Source organism: Salminus brasiliensis, chromosome 15, assembly GCF_030463535.1.
Source record: "Salminus brasiliensis chromosome 15, fSalBra1.hap2, whole genome shotgun sequence".
Classification (NCBI taxonomy): domain Eukaryota; kingdom Metazoa; phylum Chordata; class Actinopteri; order Characiformes; family Bryconidae; genus Salminus; species Salminus brasiliensis.
This window is the reverse complement of record NC_132892.1, coordinates 24,443,912-24,463,954: the sequence shown is the minus strand read 5'-3', so window position 1 is coordinate 24,463,954 and position 20,043 is coordinate 24,443,912. Positions and strand designations below refer to the sequence as shown.

Genomic DNA, 20,043 nt, shown 5'->3' with positions numbered 1-20,043 from the left:
ACCCAATGTGGCTTTCAAATGGTTCTTCACACTCACACACCTCATTTACTTTACTGTTTCTCCAAAGAACCACCAGGTTTGCACGTCCAAGAAGCGACCAAGAACCTTTAAGGAAGCTCCTTTTTTCCAGACTGTTGAGAAAGTAGAGTAAATGGAGAAAGGGGCAGTTGAAAGGAAACAGCGAGTGCCATTGAAAGTGTATAGCCTGGAGATAGTGAGAAGAGAGAGAATGAAGGCGGGTGAGGGGCGGCATATACTGTAGCAGTGGGAATGCCCTGATGGCTGATCTCCAAGGCTGTGTTTAAATTCACTATTGTGTGTGTGTGTGTGTCTCAGTGGATACCGGTCTCATGGGACTCGGGTGTCCTTTATCTGAATGACTAGGCTTGACTGCACCGTCAGGGGTGACACTGTGTCTTTGGCTCCTTAAAGGAACAGTTCAGTGTAAAGTGATGAACACAATTGTCCTTATACCCCAACTGTAGCTGATGACTTGTTTGATATTCTAAAGTTCTCTTAATTAGTGTTTAGCACTGAAGCTACAAGGCTAATGTAGTTAACATGTAATGTAATTTTGTCTGCTTGTCAAAAGATTGAGATACGGCTAAATATCATGTATTGTAAAAATGTCTTTAAATATTGTGATATGTTCTTTTTTTTCCACCCCTAGTAGTAGTCTGTGTCTTAAACAGAAAGACTAATTAGGACTATTCATATATACTATTCATAATAACAATATATACTATTAATAATAATACTATACTATACTATTCATAATAATAGTAATAATACTAATAATGATGATGATAATGATGAAAGCAATAACTATTTGTAGAGCACTTTCAGTAAAAGTAAGTACCTTTCTAGTCATTGTACTTGTATAATACAACAGAAGTGTTATAGGCAGTTTAAGACATTGACATTATGGACCAAAGATCGCAAGCTTGAATCCTGGGTCATGCTACTTTGCCATCAGCAGCCGGAGCCTGAGAGCGCACAATTGGCCAGGATCTCCCTGTGGTGGGTAAAGGTGCTCTCTTCTCTCATTGCTCCCATTGTGGTGCTGGCCAGAACAGGCATCTGTTGGCTGATGTATCTGAGCTGGGGTTCCAGTGCTTGACTCCAAGTGTGGGATGCCTAGTGATGCTGCACTGAGGCAGTTTGGAAAGAGGCGGTGGCTGATTTTACATGTATCTGAGGAGCCATGTGCTTGTCCTCACCTGCTTAGTGTCATGAGCATTGCAAGTGATAACGGGAGAAATGTAGGTACAAAAAAAAAAAGAAAAGAAAACCAGGCTCTATTACTTACTTATTAGTATGTAATAAATTGACTGTAATAAAAGAAAAAAACTTAATAAAATAACTAGACAGCTAACAGCAAACTTTCAAAATGTTCTTCACACTCACACACCTGTTTCTCTGAAGAACCATTCATTGAATGGTATTAAGGGAAACCTTCATGGGCCGTTTGTGGTGTTTTGGAGTGTAGAACTGCACATTCAAGCCAGGGAACTATTTTTTCCAGACTGTTGAGAAAGTTATATGGAGAGGGGGGGAGTTAAAAACCTTGGAAGCATATATATATATATATATATATATATATATATATATATATGCTTAAATACATAGCCTCTGTTTCTGCTTATGTCTTGTAAATACACACAGAAGAAGTGAGTCAAAACCAGAGGACCAAGAATGTGAACCCTCTGTGAGAATTTCTCCCTGAGGTCAAAGGAGAAAGAAGGGGCTTGGGGGGTGGGGGGGTGGGGGGGGAGGTTTAGACTCATTGTACAGTAAATGGAGGGGTGTATTGTTTCTCTTGTGATCTCCAGCTCATACACAATGGACATGAATCGAACTTCCCTGAATCAGCCTCTTGCTTCTTCTGTGGCTTTGAGGTATTGAGGTTCATATCAGCTCATTCTGTTTTTACTCCACTCTCTCTCTCTCTAACTCTCTTTCAGGCCTTTCCTTTGCGCCTGTTGCTTCCACACACAAACACACTATGGAGTGCACACACACCCTGGGGAGGCTGTATACAGACACTTCCCATAAATTCCTTCCTGATGTCATGCAACAGTTATGCTCGGAGACAGAAGTCCAGACGCTTTATGGGGTTCAGTGAGAAATTGCAGGGCTTTGCAAACATACACCCTTGTGAAAACGGATATAAATTGTTCAGTGTGGATAACGCATTGCTGCTTTAATGTGTTGCCAACAGACTTTCACATATAGCGTCTTAACGGAACCCAAACATAGACTGGTTCCTAAGCCGTCTGAGAGAAACTTTACTAACTTGCTGTGGTTCCAGAGAAAGAGGGCCATTTAGGAATTACCCTAGAGCTAGTTATTTGTAAGGGTTAAATAGAACAACCTGATTACCAGTTTCCTGACTTAGCATGGGTTGTTTTCATGGATTTTAAACCCATGTTGCTTGTTTTGTGTCTGTCAATACAAATGCACTCATTGATTTGTCCATTGATTAGTCCATGTTTTCTGAACGTTTCAGGTTTTGAAACAATCAGAGATCCTCAAGCACAGGCATGCCTGCATTTTGGCTCCTAAATTGACATTTCTTTAGCAATACACAGGAAACAATGACCAAATTGGCTAATTTTGTTACAGTATACTGTTAATAAATAATGATTCTATAAATAATTCATTGAGGAATGTCATTAAAGAATCATTTTGATTCCATAAAGAATCATTTTTGAGATGTAAGTGTGAAGAGCCAGGCATGTCACATAACTGCAGTGTACGAGAAGTTGCCACTTACTAACTTTTTCAGGTAACAGGAAGAATACTAGGCTTTGCTTTGTATAGTCACTGCTAACCCTGGCTTTTATTAACTGGTATTATACCCTTGACCAACAAAAACTTCAACCAAATGTTCCGGGAAATTAGTGATCAATCCTGCACAACAAGTTGGATGCCTTTTGGACCATTCCTCTTTCAAAGCTGCATCAACTCAGTGATAGTGTTGGTTGGCTTCCTTGCAACTGCTCTTCTTAGGTCCTTCCACAACATATTTATTGGGTTAAGGTCTGGACTTTGACTTGAAAATATTGAGAAATATATCAGTATCTTTGTAGACTGACTCATGTGCTTTGGATCATTGTCTTGCTGCATGACCCACTTGAGGGTCATTTATACTACCTTTATGTACCAACATGAAGATTCCCATATTGAACGATACCCCTAACCATCACTGCCCACATCTTTCTATGCATTCTTCACCCTAACATGGTCTAAAGCAGTACATGCAGTAGAGGGCAGGTCAGAATCAGAAGTTTGGCTGTGGTGGAGGAGACCATGAGGATGCTGCCACTCCCATGCTTAACAGTTTGTTATGTGGTCTTGAGCAAACTTCAGAACAGCAGCAGTGATCTTGTTGGAGAGTAGTGGCTTCCTCCTTACTATCCTGCCTTGCACACTGCCCTTGTTTAGGGTTTGTCTGATGGTAGGCTATGAATACTGACCAGTTGAACATTAATTGTTGACATTATCAACTGTACCATGCCCAAATGGTCCCCCAGTAGCTAATGTTTGTAAAACCTAATGTAAGCTACCATGGTCACCATAGTGAAAATGAATCTGCGTGAGCTCTCCAGCTGACTGTATGTCTACATCACTTTTTACATGTAGCTTGTTCAGACTGCGTTTCATTTTCATTGATGTCGATGGTAATAGAGTTGGTAATGCACTCAGTGGGTGGAAACATGTCAATACAAAGTGTTTTGAGCAGATCAGTGGCATCCAATCTTCTCAGTCACTTTTTTTTCTGATACTCCACGCTCTCAAACCCTACTCACTGTGTAGACCCGGCCCATAGCGGTGCTTGAGATTGAAAAAAGCTGTTTAAATATGCATGAGATTAGTAATACATTTTAAAGTGCTGGTTGGCTAAAGATGCCAGCAGTAATGCTCACTAAACCGAGTCTCTGATAGTGTTCTATCTTTTGAAAAAAGTGATGTTGGCAAGCTTTTGTAACACGGATGTTAACCCTTATTGCCAGAATTAGCTTGTCCCAGTTCCTTTATGTGGCTTAAGAGCTGTATTGGCCACTGCTCTCAGAGCAAATTAACATCAATAAAGAATCTGATCCATATTTGGAATCATTTGTAAGACGATGGTTGATGGGAAGGAGAACACTAGTACCATTTTCTTTGCAATTGTAAATCTGACAGTAAATCTGACACATATTTGATTGTTTTGATTTTGGTCCTCAATCTGGGTAAACCTGTCTAGTTGATGAAATGTCCATTTTTAGTAATCATGGCAACATTAATATAACATTAATATTTTTTATGTTTTATCTGGGCAGTAAGTACTCAGTAAAATGCTCATATTAAACAAACACCAATAAGATGAATAGATAAAGTAGTGTTTTTATATCACTGTGTTCATGAAATTATCTTTAGTTCTCCTCATGGGAGTCTAGTATTATTATAATCATTATCCAACAGCTGGTTTGGTGAATCAGAGTTTAATGATGTTTCTCAGGTGAGCTAGTGATGAAATTGAAAACATCCATGCGCTGGCTGGGGGCGTTTAAGAGAAATCAGGAACCAAGTTTAGTTCCTCAAAATAGCTCACACGATTTCACCTACTTTCTTTTGCTTTTGTTTCTATTAGCAGAAACGATTTATTGTTGAAGTAAATGTCCTTAAAAATGTGTTTAGGTTCCAATCTGCACAGTACTGTAGATATATGATAAGAGCTCTATAGCTCCAGTATCAAAGTGATACAATAAGAATATCAGTGCACCTCAACTAACTGTCCAAAAATGGGTAAAATGTAGAAGTGTTCTAAAGACAGTGGAGGAAAATGTTGACAACCTGTAGCTTAATAACCTGCCTTTACACCTGTTAGCACTGTTGCATTAGTACTTTACTTAATTGGTTGATTGATTGATTTTGAAGCTATTAAACCTCATTTTTCCATGGCAGCTGTTGGTCCAAATAGATAATTTGTGCTTAAACTAGGCTATACTGATTCTGAGTACATCACATTATTGCTAAACTTTAGTTAAGACAGTATTTTACAATATCACAGAATATTTAATATGATATTTAAGTTTAAGTACAGCTTAATTCAATTGGACTTATTTGTTTAAAAAAAAACATGAAATATAAACTTGCTCTGTTCACACTAATCAGGAAAACCATATTTGACTTATATTTGACCAGATTATTACCATTATGTTTAGGTTTTGATGCTGTGTCAGTACTGCTGAAGTTAAAAAACAATATTATGTGACCCCAGTGCCAATATAGACAATATAGTACTAGTGGTGCTAGTGCAGTTTGAACAGGCATTGTCTCAGAGTTAATTGGCCATCGGAATTTGGTGCCGTGTTCCTATTGGTTGGAAAGGTTTGTGGTGGCCTCTGATTGGCTGCAGGGATCTTGGCTGACAGTGCAGTTTTGTAGGGGATCAGTAGGGCATAAGGTTGATGCCTGGGCACAATGGAGGCCTTTGTGCGAGTGCCACGCCAGATCAGATTCATCATTTCCCTAATGTCCTGCTCTGCTGCCACACCCATTCACTGACCCCCATGCAAAACAGCCAGTGTGTGAGCGTGTGTGTGAGGGAGGGAAAAAGAGAGAGAAACGCAGACAAGAGATTTAGTGGTGTGTGGATGTGGAGTTTCCACAAGTGCCTTTGTGTGTGTGTGGGGTGGGGGTTAGAATTAATGAAGGCATTCACTTTGGTGTTGGAAGTTCACGTCTGTAGTTTTGAGGTTAATGTAGCTAGCAATAAATGGAGGCTGATGTCCACCAAGTAACATTGTGAAAGCTGCATGACTCTCATAGAGACTCTCAGATAGATAGTACATGGTTTCTAAACTGTATGACATACTGGATATATGGACAAACGTTGGTTTCAAGCCGGTAATAATTGTCCTCTTGAAGTCTGAATTGTGCTGAGTGGTGATTTAGGCATAGTCATATAATGGTAATATGGTGTTCCGCACAGTATTTGGGACAAAGGAGGGGCGGTATTTGAAAATTCTGTGTTCTGTGTCTATCACTGCCAAATGATCTCATTCACCCCTGTGCGTTTAGGTGGACCACAGGCTGGGGGCGCTGTGGGAGCTCCCTGCTTAGTGATGTCACACTGAAAACAGGTGTGAAAACAAAGGACTTGTGGTAGGGCGAGTTCAACAGAGTTGTTCCATGTAAAAGAGTGCAAGCAAACCTAGACAAACTAGTCTGCTCAATGTGCCTTAAAGCAGTCATAGCCATAACACCATCGACAAGCACTTCTATCTAAAATTGAAGCCCCCGCTCTCTCCACAGATCAGCTGTTACGTGACTCCTAAGAGCATTCACTCGTCTTTGTGCTCTGAGATATGCGGCTTTGTCCTCTAAACGCATGTAAATTGAGCCTCAGTTAGCTGAAGCACTGTCTGTGCTGTGGTGCTAAATTTCCAAGCATAGGTAGCTGCCTACGGGTGCAGGTACTTCTGTCTGGAACTCCGAATAGCAACTTTGCTGTGCTGTGTGGTACTCTGTGGGTCTTTAGGTAATCTAGCTTTGCAATGGAGGATCCTAGCGCATGGGCTACAGATCCAACACCAAAGAAGAAAGAGCTTTCTGTCCTTTTATCATATTTCTACTTTCTATTTCAGCTACTTTCTATTTCAGCTATTTCAAACTGACTGCTTCACTTAACACCCCAGAGGTTCAGGCACTAGTATACCTTGTACGTATACATCCATGGAGCAAACTATGGTGTAGGCCTTTCCATGCTATAGGATAGCAAGCATAAGTGTAGCCTGGTTTATCTGGGGCCTGTGTTGTTATGCGCCATACACTCAGTCCAGCTCTCCACAGCCCTGCAAACACAAGTACTGTATTCCTGTCTCTGAGTGAATCAGCAGCTGTGATGGGTGTTTTCTAAGCCTCGGCTGCTTTCGGGTGTTCCTCCCACCTCAAGTGTCAAACAGCTGCCTTTTCTCATGACCTCACCAGCGCCAGGTCCTGCTCCAAGTTGTTTTCTGTCCCCGCCCCCTGCTCTTCTCACACCCTGTTATGACATCATGACTTCTGTTGCCATGGACAGTTGTGTCCGTTTGCCTCGCTCCTGCATTAAAGTTCACTTAAGGCTTGCAAAAATGGTCCATTAATAACAGCCTGGTCACTGTGTTTCCCTTGCTGCAGGCCACTTCCCAGTGCATCGATCTGCATGCAGATTGCTCTTTACGTCCCGTGCGGTTCTCTCTCTCTCTCTCTCGCTCTGTCAGCTATGCAAAATCAACCTTTTAGCTTAAGTAATGCATTTAATTAGGCTTCTCCTTTTCATGTTTAACAGAGGACTTTCATTATTTTTTCTTTTCCAGGCCCTTGTAGCCTCTTCTCTCAGCCCTGTTGTTTGTGTTTGTTGTGTTGTTGTCATTAAACCCTATAAGGGAATAACATGTTCTTTAAGTCCAGGCCCAGTGATGCTGCAGTATTTTGGGGCTTTACTCTGAAGATTTCATTGCATTCAGCCACAAGCGCGTTAGTAAGGTCAGGATGTTGGATGATCACCACCACCTCACCTCACCCCCAACTTCCCAACTTATTCCAAAAGTATTGGATTGAGCACCATCCATTATTCCAGAGAACACAGTTCCACTGCTCCACAGCTCAATGCTGGGGGGCTTTATACCCCTCTAGCTCAAGTCTGGCATTAGACATGGTGCCCATCTGCTCCAGAGAGTCCTTGGGCGTTTTCACACTAGGGCTTTTTTCGGATCTGTTTGACTGTTTTTATCCAAGAAAATAATGTAAAGATAAATAAATGTAATACATTAGTATAAATTGAACTTGTGTATTTGGCACAAATGTGAAAACGCCCCTATTCTATTGGCAGTATTTCTTTACAGGTACTAGACAAGCTGCATGTCTGCATTTGCACATCTGTATCAGCAATGGATACATATTAAAGTAGGCAATTGCATTCATTAGAAGGGATGTCCACACACACACACACACACACAGACACACGTTCTGTTAGAAAAGCCGTTTAAACAGCTGATTCCGACCATGTCAAATCAAACAGTGGGTTCCACTAATAAAAGTGTGGAATAATGAATATTTAATGATGGGCGGAATGTGTGTATTACAGGCCTACAGGAATCTCCCCCCTGTTGCGCTTTGTCTGAGAGCAACAACAGTTTGGGAGTTGTAAATTGATCCACAGAGCCTCATTCTGACTGTTATTCTCCCTCACTCCCTTTGTCTGACTGTCCCCCCCTCTTCATCACACACACACACACACCACCTGCTCGGCCCTCTCCCATGGGACTGCCTTCCTTCCCTCTGAAATCCCCCCTTTCTCTCCCTCCCTTTCCCCTTTCTCTTTTTACACACACACACACACAAACACACATGTCTCTCCTTCTGTAGTCCCCGGGCTCTTGGTTTTCCATGCTCAAATTAGGATGCAGGCGTTCCCTCTGTGGACACTGGACACACTGTTCATGATGGGAAAAAGCCAGTGTCAGTTTGGCCTTCACTGTCCCTCACCACACCAGATTTAAGAATGCTCAGAGTGAAGCTTTGGATTAAGGGTATAGAATGCTTCAGTGCCTTCTGATATATTGATCTGAAGGTGGTGGTTCAGTTAAACGAATTTCAGAAAGTTGGAATCAAGCATAAAAATATTAATTAAATTATCATTCCAAACAACAATTGGGCTTTTTTAAGCATAAAAATCCCTGCCCCCAAAAGAGTGTAATACTGTTTTTTTGTCTATATTGCACTATTGTATTGTATTGTTCCCTAAAGAAAACGGGATCTAGTCAGACTAATACTGTAATGTAAAATGTAATGTGAACAGCCAGGATTAGGGCAAGAAATTCATATTCGGGCCATTTTTCTCTGCAGTGTGAACATAGCTTTTGGTGCAGCTTACTTTGGGCCATGTCCATTGGATCAGACATCATTAAATGTTCACACAGCCTAAAGAGCAGCTGGTGTTGTGCAATATGTAGTATAAATGAGTGATAGATAAATAAATAAATATATAAAAATGTCTTTTACATAGTGTTCTCGTTTCACAATGAATGAATTTCACAAGCGCCGTTCTTCCTATAAAGGTACTATTTCAAGCATACGCAGTGGGTTATGACAGTGATGCTGTCATCTTGTGTTCACACATCTGCTGCAAGTTTTTACACCCTTGTCGCCCATAGTGTTGGTCGCTCATCGCCTCATCTCCGTTTCAAAGCTCAAACCTTTGGTTGCTGACCTGCGATTTCACGCCAGGAAAGCGTCTGGCTTTGGTTGCTACAGAATGTTTACAAAATCAAATCACTATCATAGGCCTTAACATCTGGTTTTCAAAACACATCTAATGTATTTCCACAAAATATGGAGTTATGTGATAATTAAAAGTTTGGGAGAAGGGCCATGCCCAAACTCCTTCTCTTCATTACTATGCACATTATAAAAAAGAGGGAAGGGGGGTGGGGTCTGGTCTCATCAGCTCGAAGCCCTCTGGAACTCCAGTCTGAAATTTCTCCAATTCCCCTTTCTTGTCTCAGCCAAACTTTTACAGCCCTGTCGTAAATACGAATCTTGCTTTGACCTCCTCCTTATGGACAGCTGCATTTGTTGACAAGAGGTACAGAACTGAAAGTGGTAAAGTGGTTACAGTAGTAAGAGTGGTACTGACTGAGGCACCACCTCAACATGTTTTAAAGACTGATATTTTACATTAAAAATCCTACATAATGTTGTTTAAAGTATCATAACACTTACATTTATTGCAATATCACCCACCCCTACTTTGAATATATGTGTGTGTGTTCGAGGTGGGTGGGGGTGCTGTTAACCTGCAGCTAACATACAATCAGGCTGCACTTTGTGCTGTTGTGTATTTATCTCAGTCAGGAGGGAGGATGTAGTTTGTGTGCTTTTGTATTTGCATACGTGACTTTGTGTGTTTGAAGAAAGGGGGTCTGTGTGTGTATGTTTGTTTTTGTGTATGTGTACAAAGAGAGAGAGAGAGGGTGGGTGTGTATGTGTGTGTCTGTTTGAGAAGACTGGGGACCATGTGTTTGTGCTATGGGAGAGTATGTGTGTGTGTGTGTGTGTGTTTTCTTGAGAAAGTAGAAACTGCAAGTTTTTGCTTGGTGTGAGAATGTGTTCTGTACAAGCGTTTGATCCCCAGGCTGTGTGTAGTGTGTGTGTATATGTGTGTTTTGGTGGTGTGTATGTGCGCATGTAAATGACTTTCTTCCTTCAGAGGCTTACACAGAACTCCATCAGCTGATTGATCTGAGATAACATTAAAAACTGAGCTGTATGGCCATGTGTAAATCAGCCACTCGCCCCAGGGAAAGCTGAGTTTCCTCTCCCTCTCAGCCAGCGAGCAGCCGATAACACCGCTGATAAACAGACGAAGAGCTGAGGCTGATGAAGATATGGAAGGATGGCCCTCTCTATCGCTCTCTCCCATTCTCTTCCCATTGCTTCCTCAGGATGCACAGCAATATCACCACTTCAGCATTATTGACTAGGGATGTCCCGATTCACTCCATTTGCCTTCCGATTTAATCTGTACACCCTAAAGGTGAGTCCCGGCTCATACTGGTGGAATTCCTGTAGGGAATGCACAATTTAGGTCTGCTATCTTATGCTACAGTAAAATGACTTAGTTGTCAGCATAGTAATAGCATTAGCATTCTAGCAGTAGTGTGTGAATAATGTAGCATTCTACATTCCAGACTGTTTTATAGAGTCTTTATAGAGTCTGTAATGTTTATTTAGATCTGGTTAGATTAAACATCTCTCGTGCAGGGGGGGGACATATGTATTATCATTAAGTATTATTTTGTTAGCTTTGTATTCTTGGAGTTTCCTTGAACTTCCTTTGAACTTGTGTGGGGTTTAGGGCATCCCCTACACTCCTAAACAAAGGGTGCTTTAGGAGTTCTTTAGTATAAGCAATGGTTTTATATAGATCCATGTCATATTTCTATAAAGCCATGTCAACAAGCAATGTTTAAGGAGTTCTTCACATTGGTTGAAAACCCTCTGCAGACGGTTCTTCATTAGAACCTTTTACAAATGCTTCTGTGTAGCACCAGAAATATTTCCACTGCCATGAGCCAAAGTTTCCCCTGTTACTCCTTACTTGATTTTTAATTATTATTATTTTTTGGTCACATTTGGTACTGCCAGTTTGGTATGGCCACCATTCCAGAGAACACAGTCCCACGGCTTCACGGCTCAGTGCTGGGGGCTTTATAGCCCTCTAGACCACACCTGACAATAAGCATGGTGCAAATAGGTTTATGTTTATCTGCTCCAGAGAGTCCTATTCTATTGGCAGTACTTCTCTACAGGGACTAGACAAGCTGTTTGTGTGTGCATTTGTATATCTGTGTCAAAAATGGGTGCAACTTGAAATAGCTGAAGGCATTCATTAGGATATTAGCTTCATTCTGTTATTTGTTAGCTACATTTAGTTTTGTAGCTCCAGTACAAAAAAAAAAGCAACGGCAATCACGACCTGGCTGATTGATTGTATTCAGAATAGTAAATTGAGGAAGTGCTGAGCTTTTAAATGGGCCGAGGAATGAGGTGACACACTTGTGGCCTGTATGCAGGGTGGTGGTGTAGCCACGCTCTCCACAGAGCTGCATAATGTTCTATTTGTGGAAAGGTGAGACTGGGTCACCTGCAGTGGGGAGGGGGACCCAGGTGTACACAGTCTCTATCCCTGGAAACAGTTCCCATGGCTGCAACGCTTGATGTCGTCACAGATGTGCGTTATATGGTGCAACAGGCGACCTGTTCCCTCCTTAATTGGGGAGATAAACATGACCGGTCAAACTCTGAGGGGAGCTATTCGGCTCTCTGCTTATTTCCGCCAGGCCTGATAAGACGCGGCAGAGGAGTATTTGGTATTTGGAGGTTGAGATGACCCAGTGCTTAAACAAATACACTCCACTTGGAGAGAAGTTTGGAAAAAGAGCTCCTCAGGGGCAGTTGGTCATCTGTTGTTTCTTCTCACTCTCTTTTTCTCTCCCTCTTTTCTCCATTCATCTCTGTCCACCCAAGCTGACTATGAGTTTCTTCCACACAAAAAAGGAAGTTGCCCACTCCCTTCAGATGAGCCAAGTTTTTGGTTCTGATTCTATATGGATGATAAGAGACCCTAACAAACACCACAGAGCTAAGCTACTGTGTGGTAATGTGATCATTTAGGCACAACTAGGGTTGTTACATTATATATACATAAGTAATCTTATTGACAAATCGGTAATGATTAGTTGAAAGGCAGTATGTTATTTCAAGTTCAAATCTTTGAGGAATCCCAATTTTATCCCCAAACATTTCCAGTTCCCACCCAGTAGCTAGGACTTCCCCATCAAAGACCCCCATATTCACCATTTGTTTTGAACACAAAGCCTTCGCCTTTAACCCATCTGTGCTAGTGAACACTAGTGAGCAAACACATACAGTAGACAGTGAGCACACGTGCCCAGAGGGGTGGGCAGAGAGGAGCAGAGAGGATTAAGGGCCTTGCTCAAGGGCCCAACAGTGGCAGTTTGCCACTAAACTGTCATAAATTGCCCGGTGCTCTAACTGCTGAGCTGTCAGCTCTGTTACATCAGCCTGCACCTGCTAGCATCATATTAACTAATTCTGGGAGAGGGAGGTCCAGCATACCCAACCTAGTGAGAGTGAAGCCAGTTAGTTAGCTAGAGTCTTTGAGACTCGCAGTCACGGATAACTATGGCATCGCCAGGGATGTAACCTGGTAAAAGAGCCAGCGCTTAGACTGTTGTGCCACTCCCTGTTCCTGTTGTTCAGCCTTACTTTTTTTTGACTCAATTATTACTCTAGGTTAATCAGCAGCCATAAGCACAGTATCACATGATTTAATGACTATGACGTACAGAACCACTGTGCTCATTTGGTCTCCTAATGGTCTCGCTCCTTATCACACATGTGCCAGAAAAGGTAAATATGTATTTCTCATAGATACACAGTGAAGCATGTCCGTGATTGCACCTTCCAGATGCTTTATCATAATCTGCTTGCAGCATATGATGCTATATACGAGGTATATCTGCTTCCAGTTCTCTGTAAGGATTGATCCACATTATCACTGTGAGTTGTGACCACCTGCACTGCCCCCAGCAGTAGTTCATTCTGTTGCAAGTAGGACTGGAGGATGGGACTCGAAACTGACATTCCAGTTGTTGCGCTTTTCACTGTAATTGTTTTGTTACCATGACACGCAACATGCTGGATTTGGACAATAAAAGTGTTTCTGTATAATCTTGGGAGCAAAAGTCACTGCAGATATTCAAGACAGCATTTCTGTTGAGGCCTAACTGCTGGGTAATAGTTTTTCATTCAATTTTATGTATATAGTTGAACACTGTAGCAGTTTTATTTAACCAGTGTTTTGCTCATTGATCTGATCGCTACTCAAAATCAAATAAAATCAGCCAAACCTAAGTCTTAAATAACAATAAATACAGGGGTACTGGAGGTAAAGCTATAAATACACATATCCCAAAAGTATTGGATGGAGCTCCATCATTCCAGAGAACTTTGTTCCACTGCTCCACAGCTCAGTGCTAAGGGGGTTTATTGAATCAAATATGCTTGAGCAGGAAAGTATAAAACTCTGTAGGACTCCAGCCCTCCAGGACCGGAGTTGCCCACCATTGCACTACACAATCCAACAGACATTGGCTTTGGCAGACAAGGCTTTGGTTTCATCAGTGCCATAATATGGAACTTTACAGTGCCATAATATGAGGAAAATAGTCAGTTTTTGAATCTCACCAAATTACCAGTGGGCTTTATTAAGGGCTTAATTAAATATGGAAACCTTAATCCCATGTCATGACACAATGCTCAGCCAATGAGGTCATTTCTTGTTTGTTTTTTTAATTAAATTTAATTGATTAGATGTATTAGATTTAGTTTCTTTGTGTGAGTCTGGCTAACACAGACATGATGTATATATTTCTATACGTAGAATTTTAGAAGGCCAAAAAAATTGTCTGTACAGCTAAACTAAACTGTGAAGTATTCTCAAGCAGTCCTGGCCCAGTGAGCTTTCTGAATTGCTCGTAAGGCCTGAGCCTCGTTGCCCGGATCCAAAAAAGGACAAAAACGCCCGCCTCAGTGGCTACAGCCGTGCTAAACTCATGTTGGTCTTTGTTTCTAGTTCACAGTAGTTGACAGTGTGTGAATGATAGGACTGTACAATGTAGAAAAGATGCTAGTAGTGTCATTACATCCCCACGCATTGCAGTTGAAATGTGCCTTAGAGTGCATTACAATTTTGCATTGGTGAATCAATAATGTGACCTTACTCTGCATTATTTTAAAGACCAAAACAGCTTTTATTGTAGTTGAATACTTCGATTGAAAACACCCACAGAAATCTGGACGTGTGATTGGTGAAGGTGCTACAAAGAGTTGTTTGAGCAAAGCTATAAAGAACGATTTTTGTAAAAGTGCTGTGAGTGTGAAGAACCTTTATATACTTTTTTATATTTTTTATTCATGCATATCATAATGGTTGTTCTGTGGGATTACTGAAAGAAACCTTTGTAACACCTATATTTTTAAAAGTATAGAGCTTCATAACCAGATAAGTGCAGCCATGCTCCTCTTCTCCTGTCCAACGGTGCTAGATATCATCCATATTATTGCTCATGTCACTTTATCTGGAACCTTAGATCAGTTGACACTGACAGCCGCCATCATATCCGGAACTCCCGAGGCACATATAAAGGAATTTGATTTGTGGACTTATGGCTCCAAATGGACCTAAAGTTTCCTGACAAACAGGAAACAGAACATAGGGCAGGGCTGCTACCTATCAAGCGCCCCCCGTAAAGAACAGGTGATTCATCACAACTCTCATGGAACATTCAGCAGTTGTTCCTGTGATTCACAACCATGGGTTTAGCTCTGCTTTATTTGCCACCATTCTGTTAAATTATGATTACTCCTGGTGTAGTATGGTGTGGTTGCCCAGCTTTGGTGTGGTGTGGTTCCCCTTTCTTTTTGAATACGCTTTTGTGTGTAAGCACACTACCACCAATAAGATTTATTGAGCAGGACTGCTAACGCTACATTCGCCACTAGCTGTGCAGCCTAATTTAAATCTAAGTAGCTCTGGTTAGGAGCATCAGCCAAATTCTATATACTGTAGAGTCAGCTTACCGACTCCTACACTGGCTAGTGATGCTGAGTGAAGAGGGTATTGAGGGGGTTACGGGATGGTAGTGGAATCACCAGGGATCTCTGCAGCCAGATAGACGATACAGACCAACATATGCTTCCTGCTAATGCGGCAGAGTTGGACAACTGTTGGTCAGCATACAGACACCTGCAATGGCTAGTGATGCTGAGTAAATAGGGCGTTTCGGGTTAAGTTACAGGGTGGTAATGCAATCGACAGGGATCTCCTGACAATAGGATCAACACCTAGATGGTTGTGCCACTTGGGAGCCAAGGGGGATGTTCTGCTGAGTGGCATTTGATATAAAGCAATTGGAGAGAGGGGGGCATTGGCTCGAGTCAGATAGAGTCTGATCAAATCTAAACTTGCCTGTGACCGGACATCCTTGTGGAACTCGAGGCATCTTGTGATGAGACTGATGCAATTATAATATGAAGCCTGCAGAGATGCTGGAGTATGTTTAGTTTCTAATGAAGCTCGCTAGATCTTCAGCATACTCTAGTGCCCGCATGGCCTGGATAGTGCTTGTTAGTAGCTTGAGCGATGGACCACAACCACAGTGTTACCCCAGTGTTCATGTACTGCATACACACACATACTGAATTGCTGTTGTGTGTTGTAGGCTCTCTGGAGCTTAGAGCAGTGCATAGAGGAAGAGAAACAGAGTTAAACTGTTGAACTGAAGTTAAACTGAGCTTGTTCTCTAACTATCTCTCTCTCCCTATCTCTCTCTATCTTTTTATCTCTCTCATTATAGCATTATCTAGTGATGTTCATTTGTGTGTGTGTGTGTGTATGTGTGCACATGTGTGAACAATAGAGGCTAAGAAGTCTTACTCTCTTCCGCCTCTTCCGTCTTTGACTGCGCTACAATGACACTATTCAGTTTTACTCATAGAACTTACTCACACACACACACACACACTCTGCTGAGACCCCCTGAAGACCAACGGCAGAAGGCTCTTTGGATACTGAACACTGTGATGAACTCTGTGCACTGTGTGTCTACACACACACACACACACACACACACACACAATCTCACAGTCGTTTTCTGGCGAGACACTCAAGTGTGTGTTTTCTTCCTCTTTGCTCTTGCTCGTGTGATTGCTTGCCAACAGGGTCAGTGCATTTTGCCTTTGTGTGTATGGTTGTTTGTTTTCATGCACTTTCAGAACAACAGGGTTCCTGACTTTGCATGGAAACTAAAGAAAAGCAGAAAACAAGGCTAACCAACAATTTCAGGAGCAAGAAAATGGAAAAAGGTGATGTGGACATTTAGGGTTAGGTTTCTTCAGGGGTCAGCAGCTTCACGTAATGCTCACATCAAACTATCAGCATAGAGAAACATATGATCTGTCTGAGCATGCCATGAGTGTAGGGCTGCTTTAAGTGTTTCTGTTTGAGACAGATGGGCTGCTTTGAGTATTTCTAGAACGGCTGATCTCCTGGGATTTTCAGCGCAACAGTCTCTAGAGTTTTCTCCAAATGAGGCAATATAGAACAACATCCACTGAGCAGCAGTTCTGCAGACGGAAACACCTTGTTGATGAGAGAGGTCAACAGAGAAAGCCCAGACTGCTTGGAGCTGACAGAAAGCCTACAGTTGTACAGTTATCCACTCTGTACAATTGTGGCCAGCTGAAAAGCACCTCAGAAGGCACAACACATCCAACATTAAGGTGCATGGGCTTCGATAACAGTAGAACAAGTCAGGTTCCACTTCTGTCAGCCAAGAACAGAAAGCTGAGGCTGCAGTGGTTGATTTCTGCTGATAGGGTCAGAATTTGATGCCAACAGCTTGATTCCATGGACAAAACCTGCCTTATGTTAACAGTCCAGGCTGGTGGAGGTGGTGTAATTGTCATTGCTTGAAGGCCACATCATACTTGAGTATTGTTGACCATGTGAATTTCATCTTGGCCACTGTTTGCCCATATTCATGTCCACTTCCAACATGACAATTGACCAGGTCACAAAGCAGAAATCATCTCAAACTGGTTTTATGAATATGACAATGAGTTACCAGTAACCAGATCTGAATCTAGTAGAATACCTTACAGCGATTGTTACAGCTAGCCCAGCCAGTGCAGAAGATTCTAGGTTAACATTGCTAATTAACACTGGACTTAGACTGTAAGCAGCTTTGTCTGGATAAAAACATGCCTAAATAAGATTAAAATAAATAAAAAGCTATAAATTGATTAATTTTATTTGAATGTCTAGGCTAAAAGTGGAACTTCCAGATCATCTGCATAACATCCTTTTTGTAGGGCTCTTCTGCTTTTTAAACTGGAAGGGGCTATATATGTGATCCTAAGTCCTGACAAGGTCTAAAAACAAATGGAAATGTGTCTGTGGTCATAGTAAAATTTTCACAGGTAGGCCTTCATTTGCAAATATGAAAATGAAGTGTTTTTTCCCCCTTATACTCGTTTCAGTTCTCTCCTGTTTCATTCTCTCGCTTTGCACTCTCCTTATCTTTTTCGTTTTCCTCACACTCAGTCTTTCCTTCTTTCTTTCCCCTGGAGGTGTGTCCACCTACACTGGATTACATCTGCTGTCACCACACAGGAATGTGAAGAATCTTCCAGATGTGTGTGTGTGTATGTGTTTTTTAGTGTTGTTGAGAGAGCAGGATACGGTCAGAAAAGAGCGGTAGGTCGGCAGCAGCAGCAGCAGCAGCAGCTGCACAGGGCAGTGCATGTTCCCCTAGCTGGAACCTTCTGTTTTTTTTCTTCCCATTATCTCTCCTTCACTGAACACTTTTATAAATCCCACAATGCATCACATGTTTCTTCTTTAATAGCGCAGTCTTACTACCTGTGTACAAGTGAATCGTATGAATTTAGCTACTTTAAGGTAGACCCAGTTCTGCGCAAACACTGCTTGTATGATTTCCATGGAAGAGTATTGCCAGTAAAATGGGATGTTTTGGGGCAGCTACATCTGAGCCTAAAGTCACCGTGTCCAGTGCCACACTTGAGCTAGAAGGTCACAAAACCTGTCAGCACTGGGCTGTGGAGCAGTGGGACTGTGTTCTCTGGATTTGGAGTGGTGTTTGTGACCCAGAACTAATCATCTAACGTTAGTACCACAGGACCTCCCTAAAGCTTTAATGTCTGAATGCAGTCACATCCTCAGAGAAATGTTCCAGCATCTAGTATAAAGCTTTTTCCAGAAAAGTAGAAACTGAATCTGCAGCAGAGACGGAACAGACTCCTGTGTAAAACCCTGAAATTATTTCTGAAAGAACATTGGACAGGCAGGTGTCCGCAAACTTTTGGGCATGTAGCGCACATTTTACTATGCCCCAATGCAATACATTTCTCTCACATTCACTCTCTCACTCTCTCTCTCTTGCTTCCTCACTGTTGTTTCTGTCTTCTTCAGTTTGTCCCCTAGGGGTCTAACTGAACCCAGAATCGCTGGCATTCTCACGAGTTACGGCAACTCAATAGAGCTCCCTGTGTGCCTGAAAGAGAAGAGGAGGAGTTAAAGAAAGGCTGCATGAATGCAGAAGTCTTGTGTTCTCTGGTTTTGACATCATACGTTGAACCGCGTAACCCAGTGCTTGAAATGACCATCCAGTGACTCCACTGCTGCCAAAACCTCAGTACATCTGTTACATCTATAATCAGCAGTTTACTGTAAATAGTCAGCGGTCTGTGTGAGATTGAGGAGGCGTGGTGAAACCAAAAATAAAGAATGGTGCATGCAACATATTGAAGTTGTTTCTGCTAGTTAGTGAAATTAGTAGGCAGTATTTTTATATCTTACAGTTCTGGAAACAGAACTATCTGTGATTGTAATATTTTGACTTTATTTTTGTTTTTGTTTTTTACGTTGAGCCAAAACTTAATGAAGTAGTTCCTGGAGAATATGTGGTTTTCTCATGTGTGTGGATTGATAAATGTAATCACGTTTCACAAGCATGAGATCTTAAGCTTAAGCTGTAAGCCGTTATCAAGACAACAGCATGTCATCCTGAGCTTCGTTCAAGCTGATTGGTGTCTGACTATGGTGAGTGGAAGGCTGTCTTTACTTTGAGAGGGTTTAAATGTAACTTTGAAGGTTTAAATATAGTGGGGTTCCAAGTGGCTTAGCGCTGCTACTATGGCCTGACGATGCGAGATGATGCAGCTGCGGTGGCAGTTCGAAAAGAGGCAGTGGCTGGCTTTGCATCGGAGGAGGGATGTTAAGTATTTACCATCCAATTGTTGGCAGCATTGCTAATGCCTAGGGGATGTTATGACCTAGCCTTTTGCTTTTTGTGGGTTTTTGTCCCACTTTAGCGAAGCTGTACTGAATTGCAAGGTCCAAATTGTGGCGTGATCCTTCCATGTACAATATTCATTCAAAATGAAATTAATTAAATTACATTTTTTTGAGAATCGAAACAGTGTTGCAAAACATAATATTGCTAGTCTTCCATATTTCAGTATTTTCCTACCCTCTTAGTATAGTATAGATAGCTCGAGTGATTATATTGTGCATGTTTTGCTGTTGTTGTTACTGGGTGCTTGTGTTGCTCAATGTCAGGACAATGTGTAAGACTGTTGCTTCACTTTGTTATCTGCATTTTGACTGAGTGTTAAGACAGTTGTTGAATTGCTGCTGTTTCGAGTAAATTTCATGGGAGTTGCAGGAGGCCTTACTTCGCGCACGGCAAGTGAATTATCATAAGTTTCATGCAGCTGAATTAGCGGGAATGCTTTACCTTATAAAGTCAACCTTACTTCTTTAATCAGTAGTTAACTGTTATTGATCAATGCTGCGTATTCTGGTTGCACATACTAAATATCCAGTATTCAGTACTCATTTAG

General features: G+C 41.7%; 1 protein-coding gene across 1 annotated transcript in view; it reads left to right on the top strand.

Moving 5' to 3' along the window:
* pkn1a (protein kinase N1a) overlaps nucleotides 1-20,043 on the top strand; it is a 55,609-nt gene that overhangs the window by 1,593 nt on the left and 33,973 nt on the right. The gene's annotated exons all lie outside the window — the stretch shown is intronic.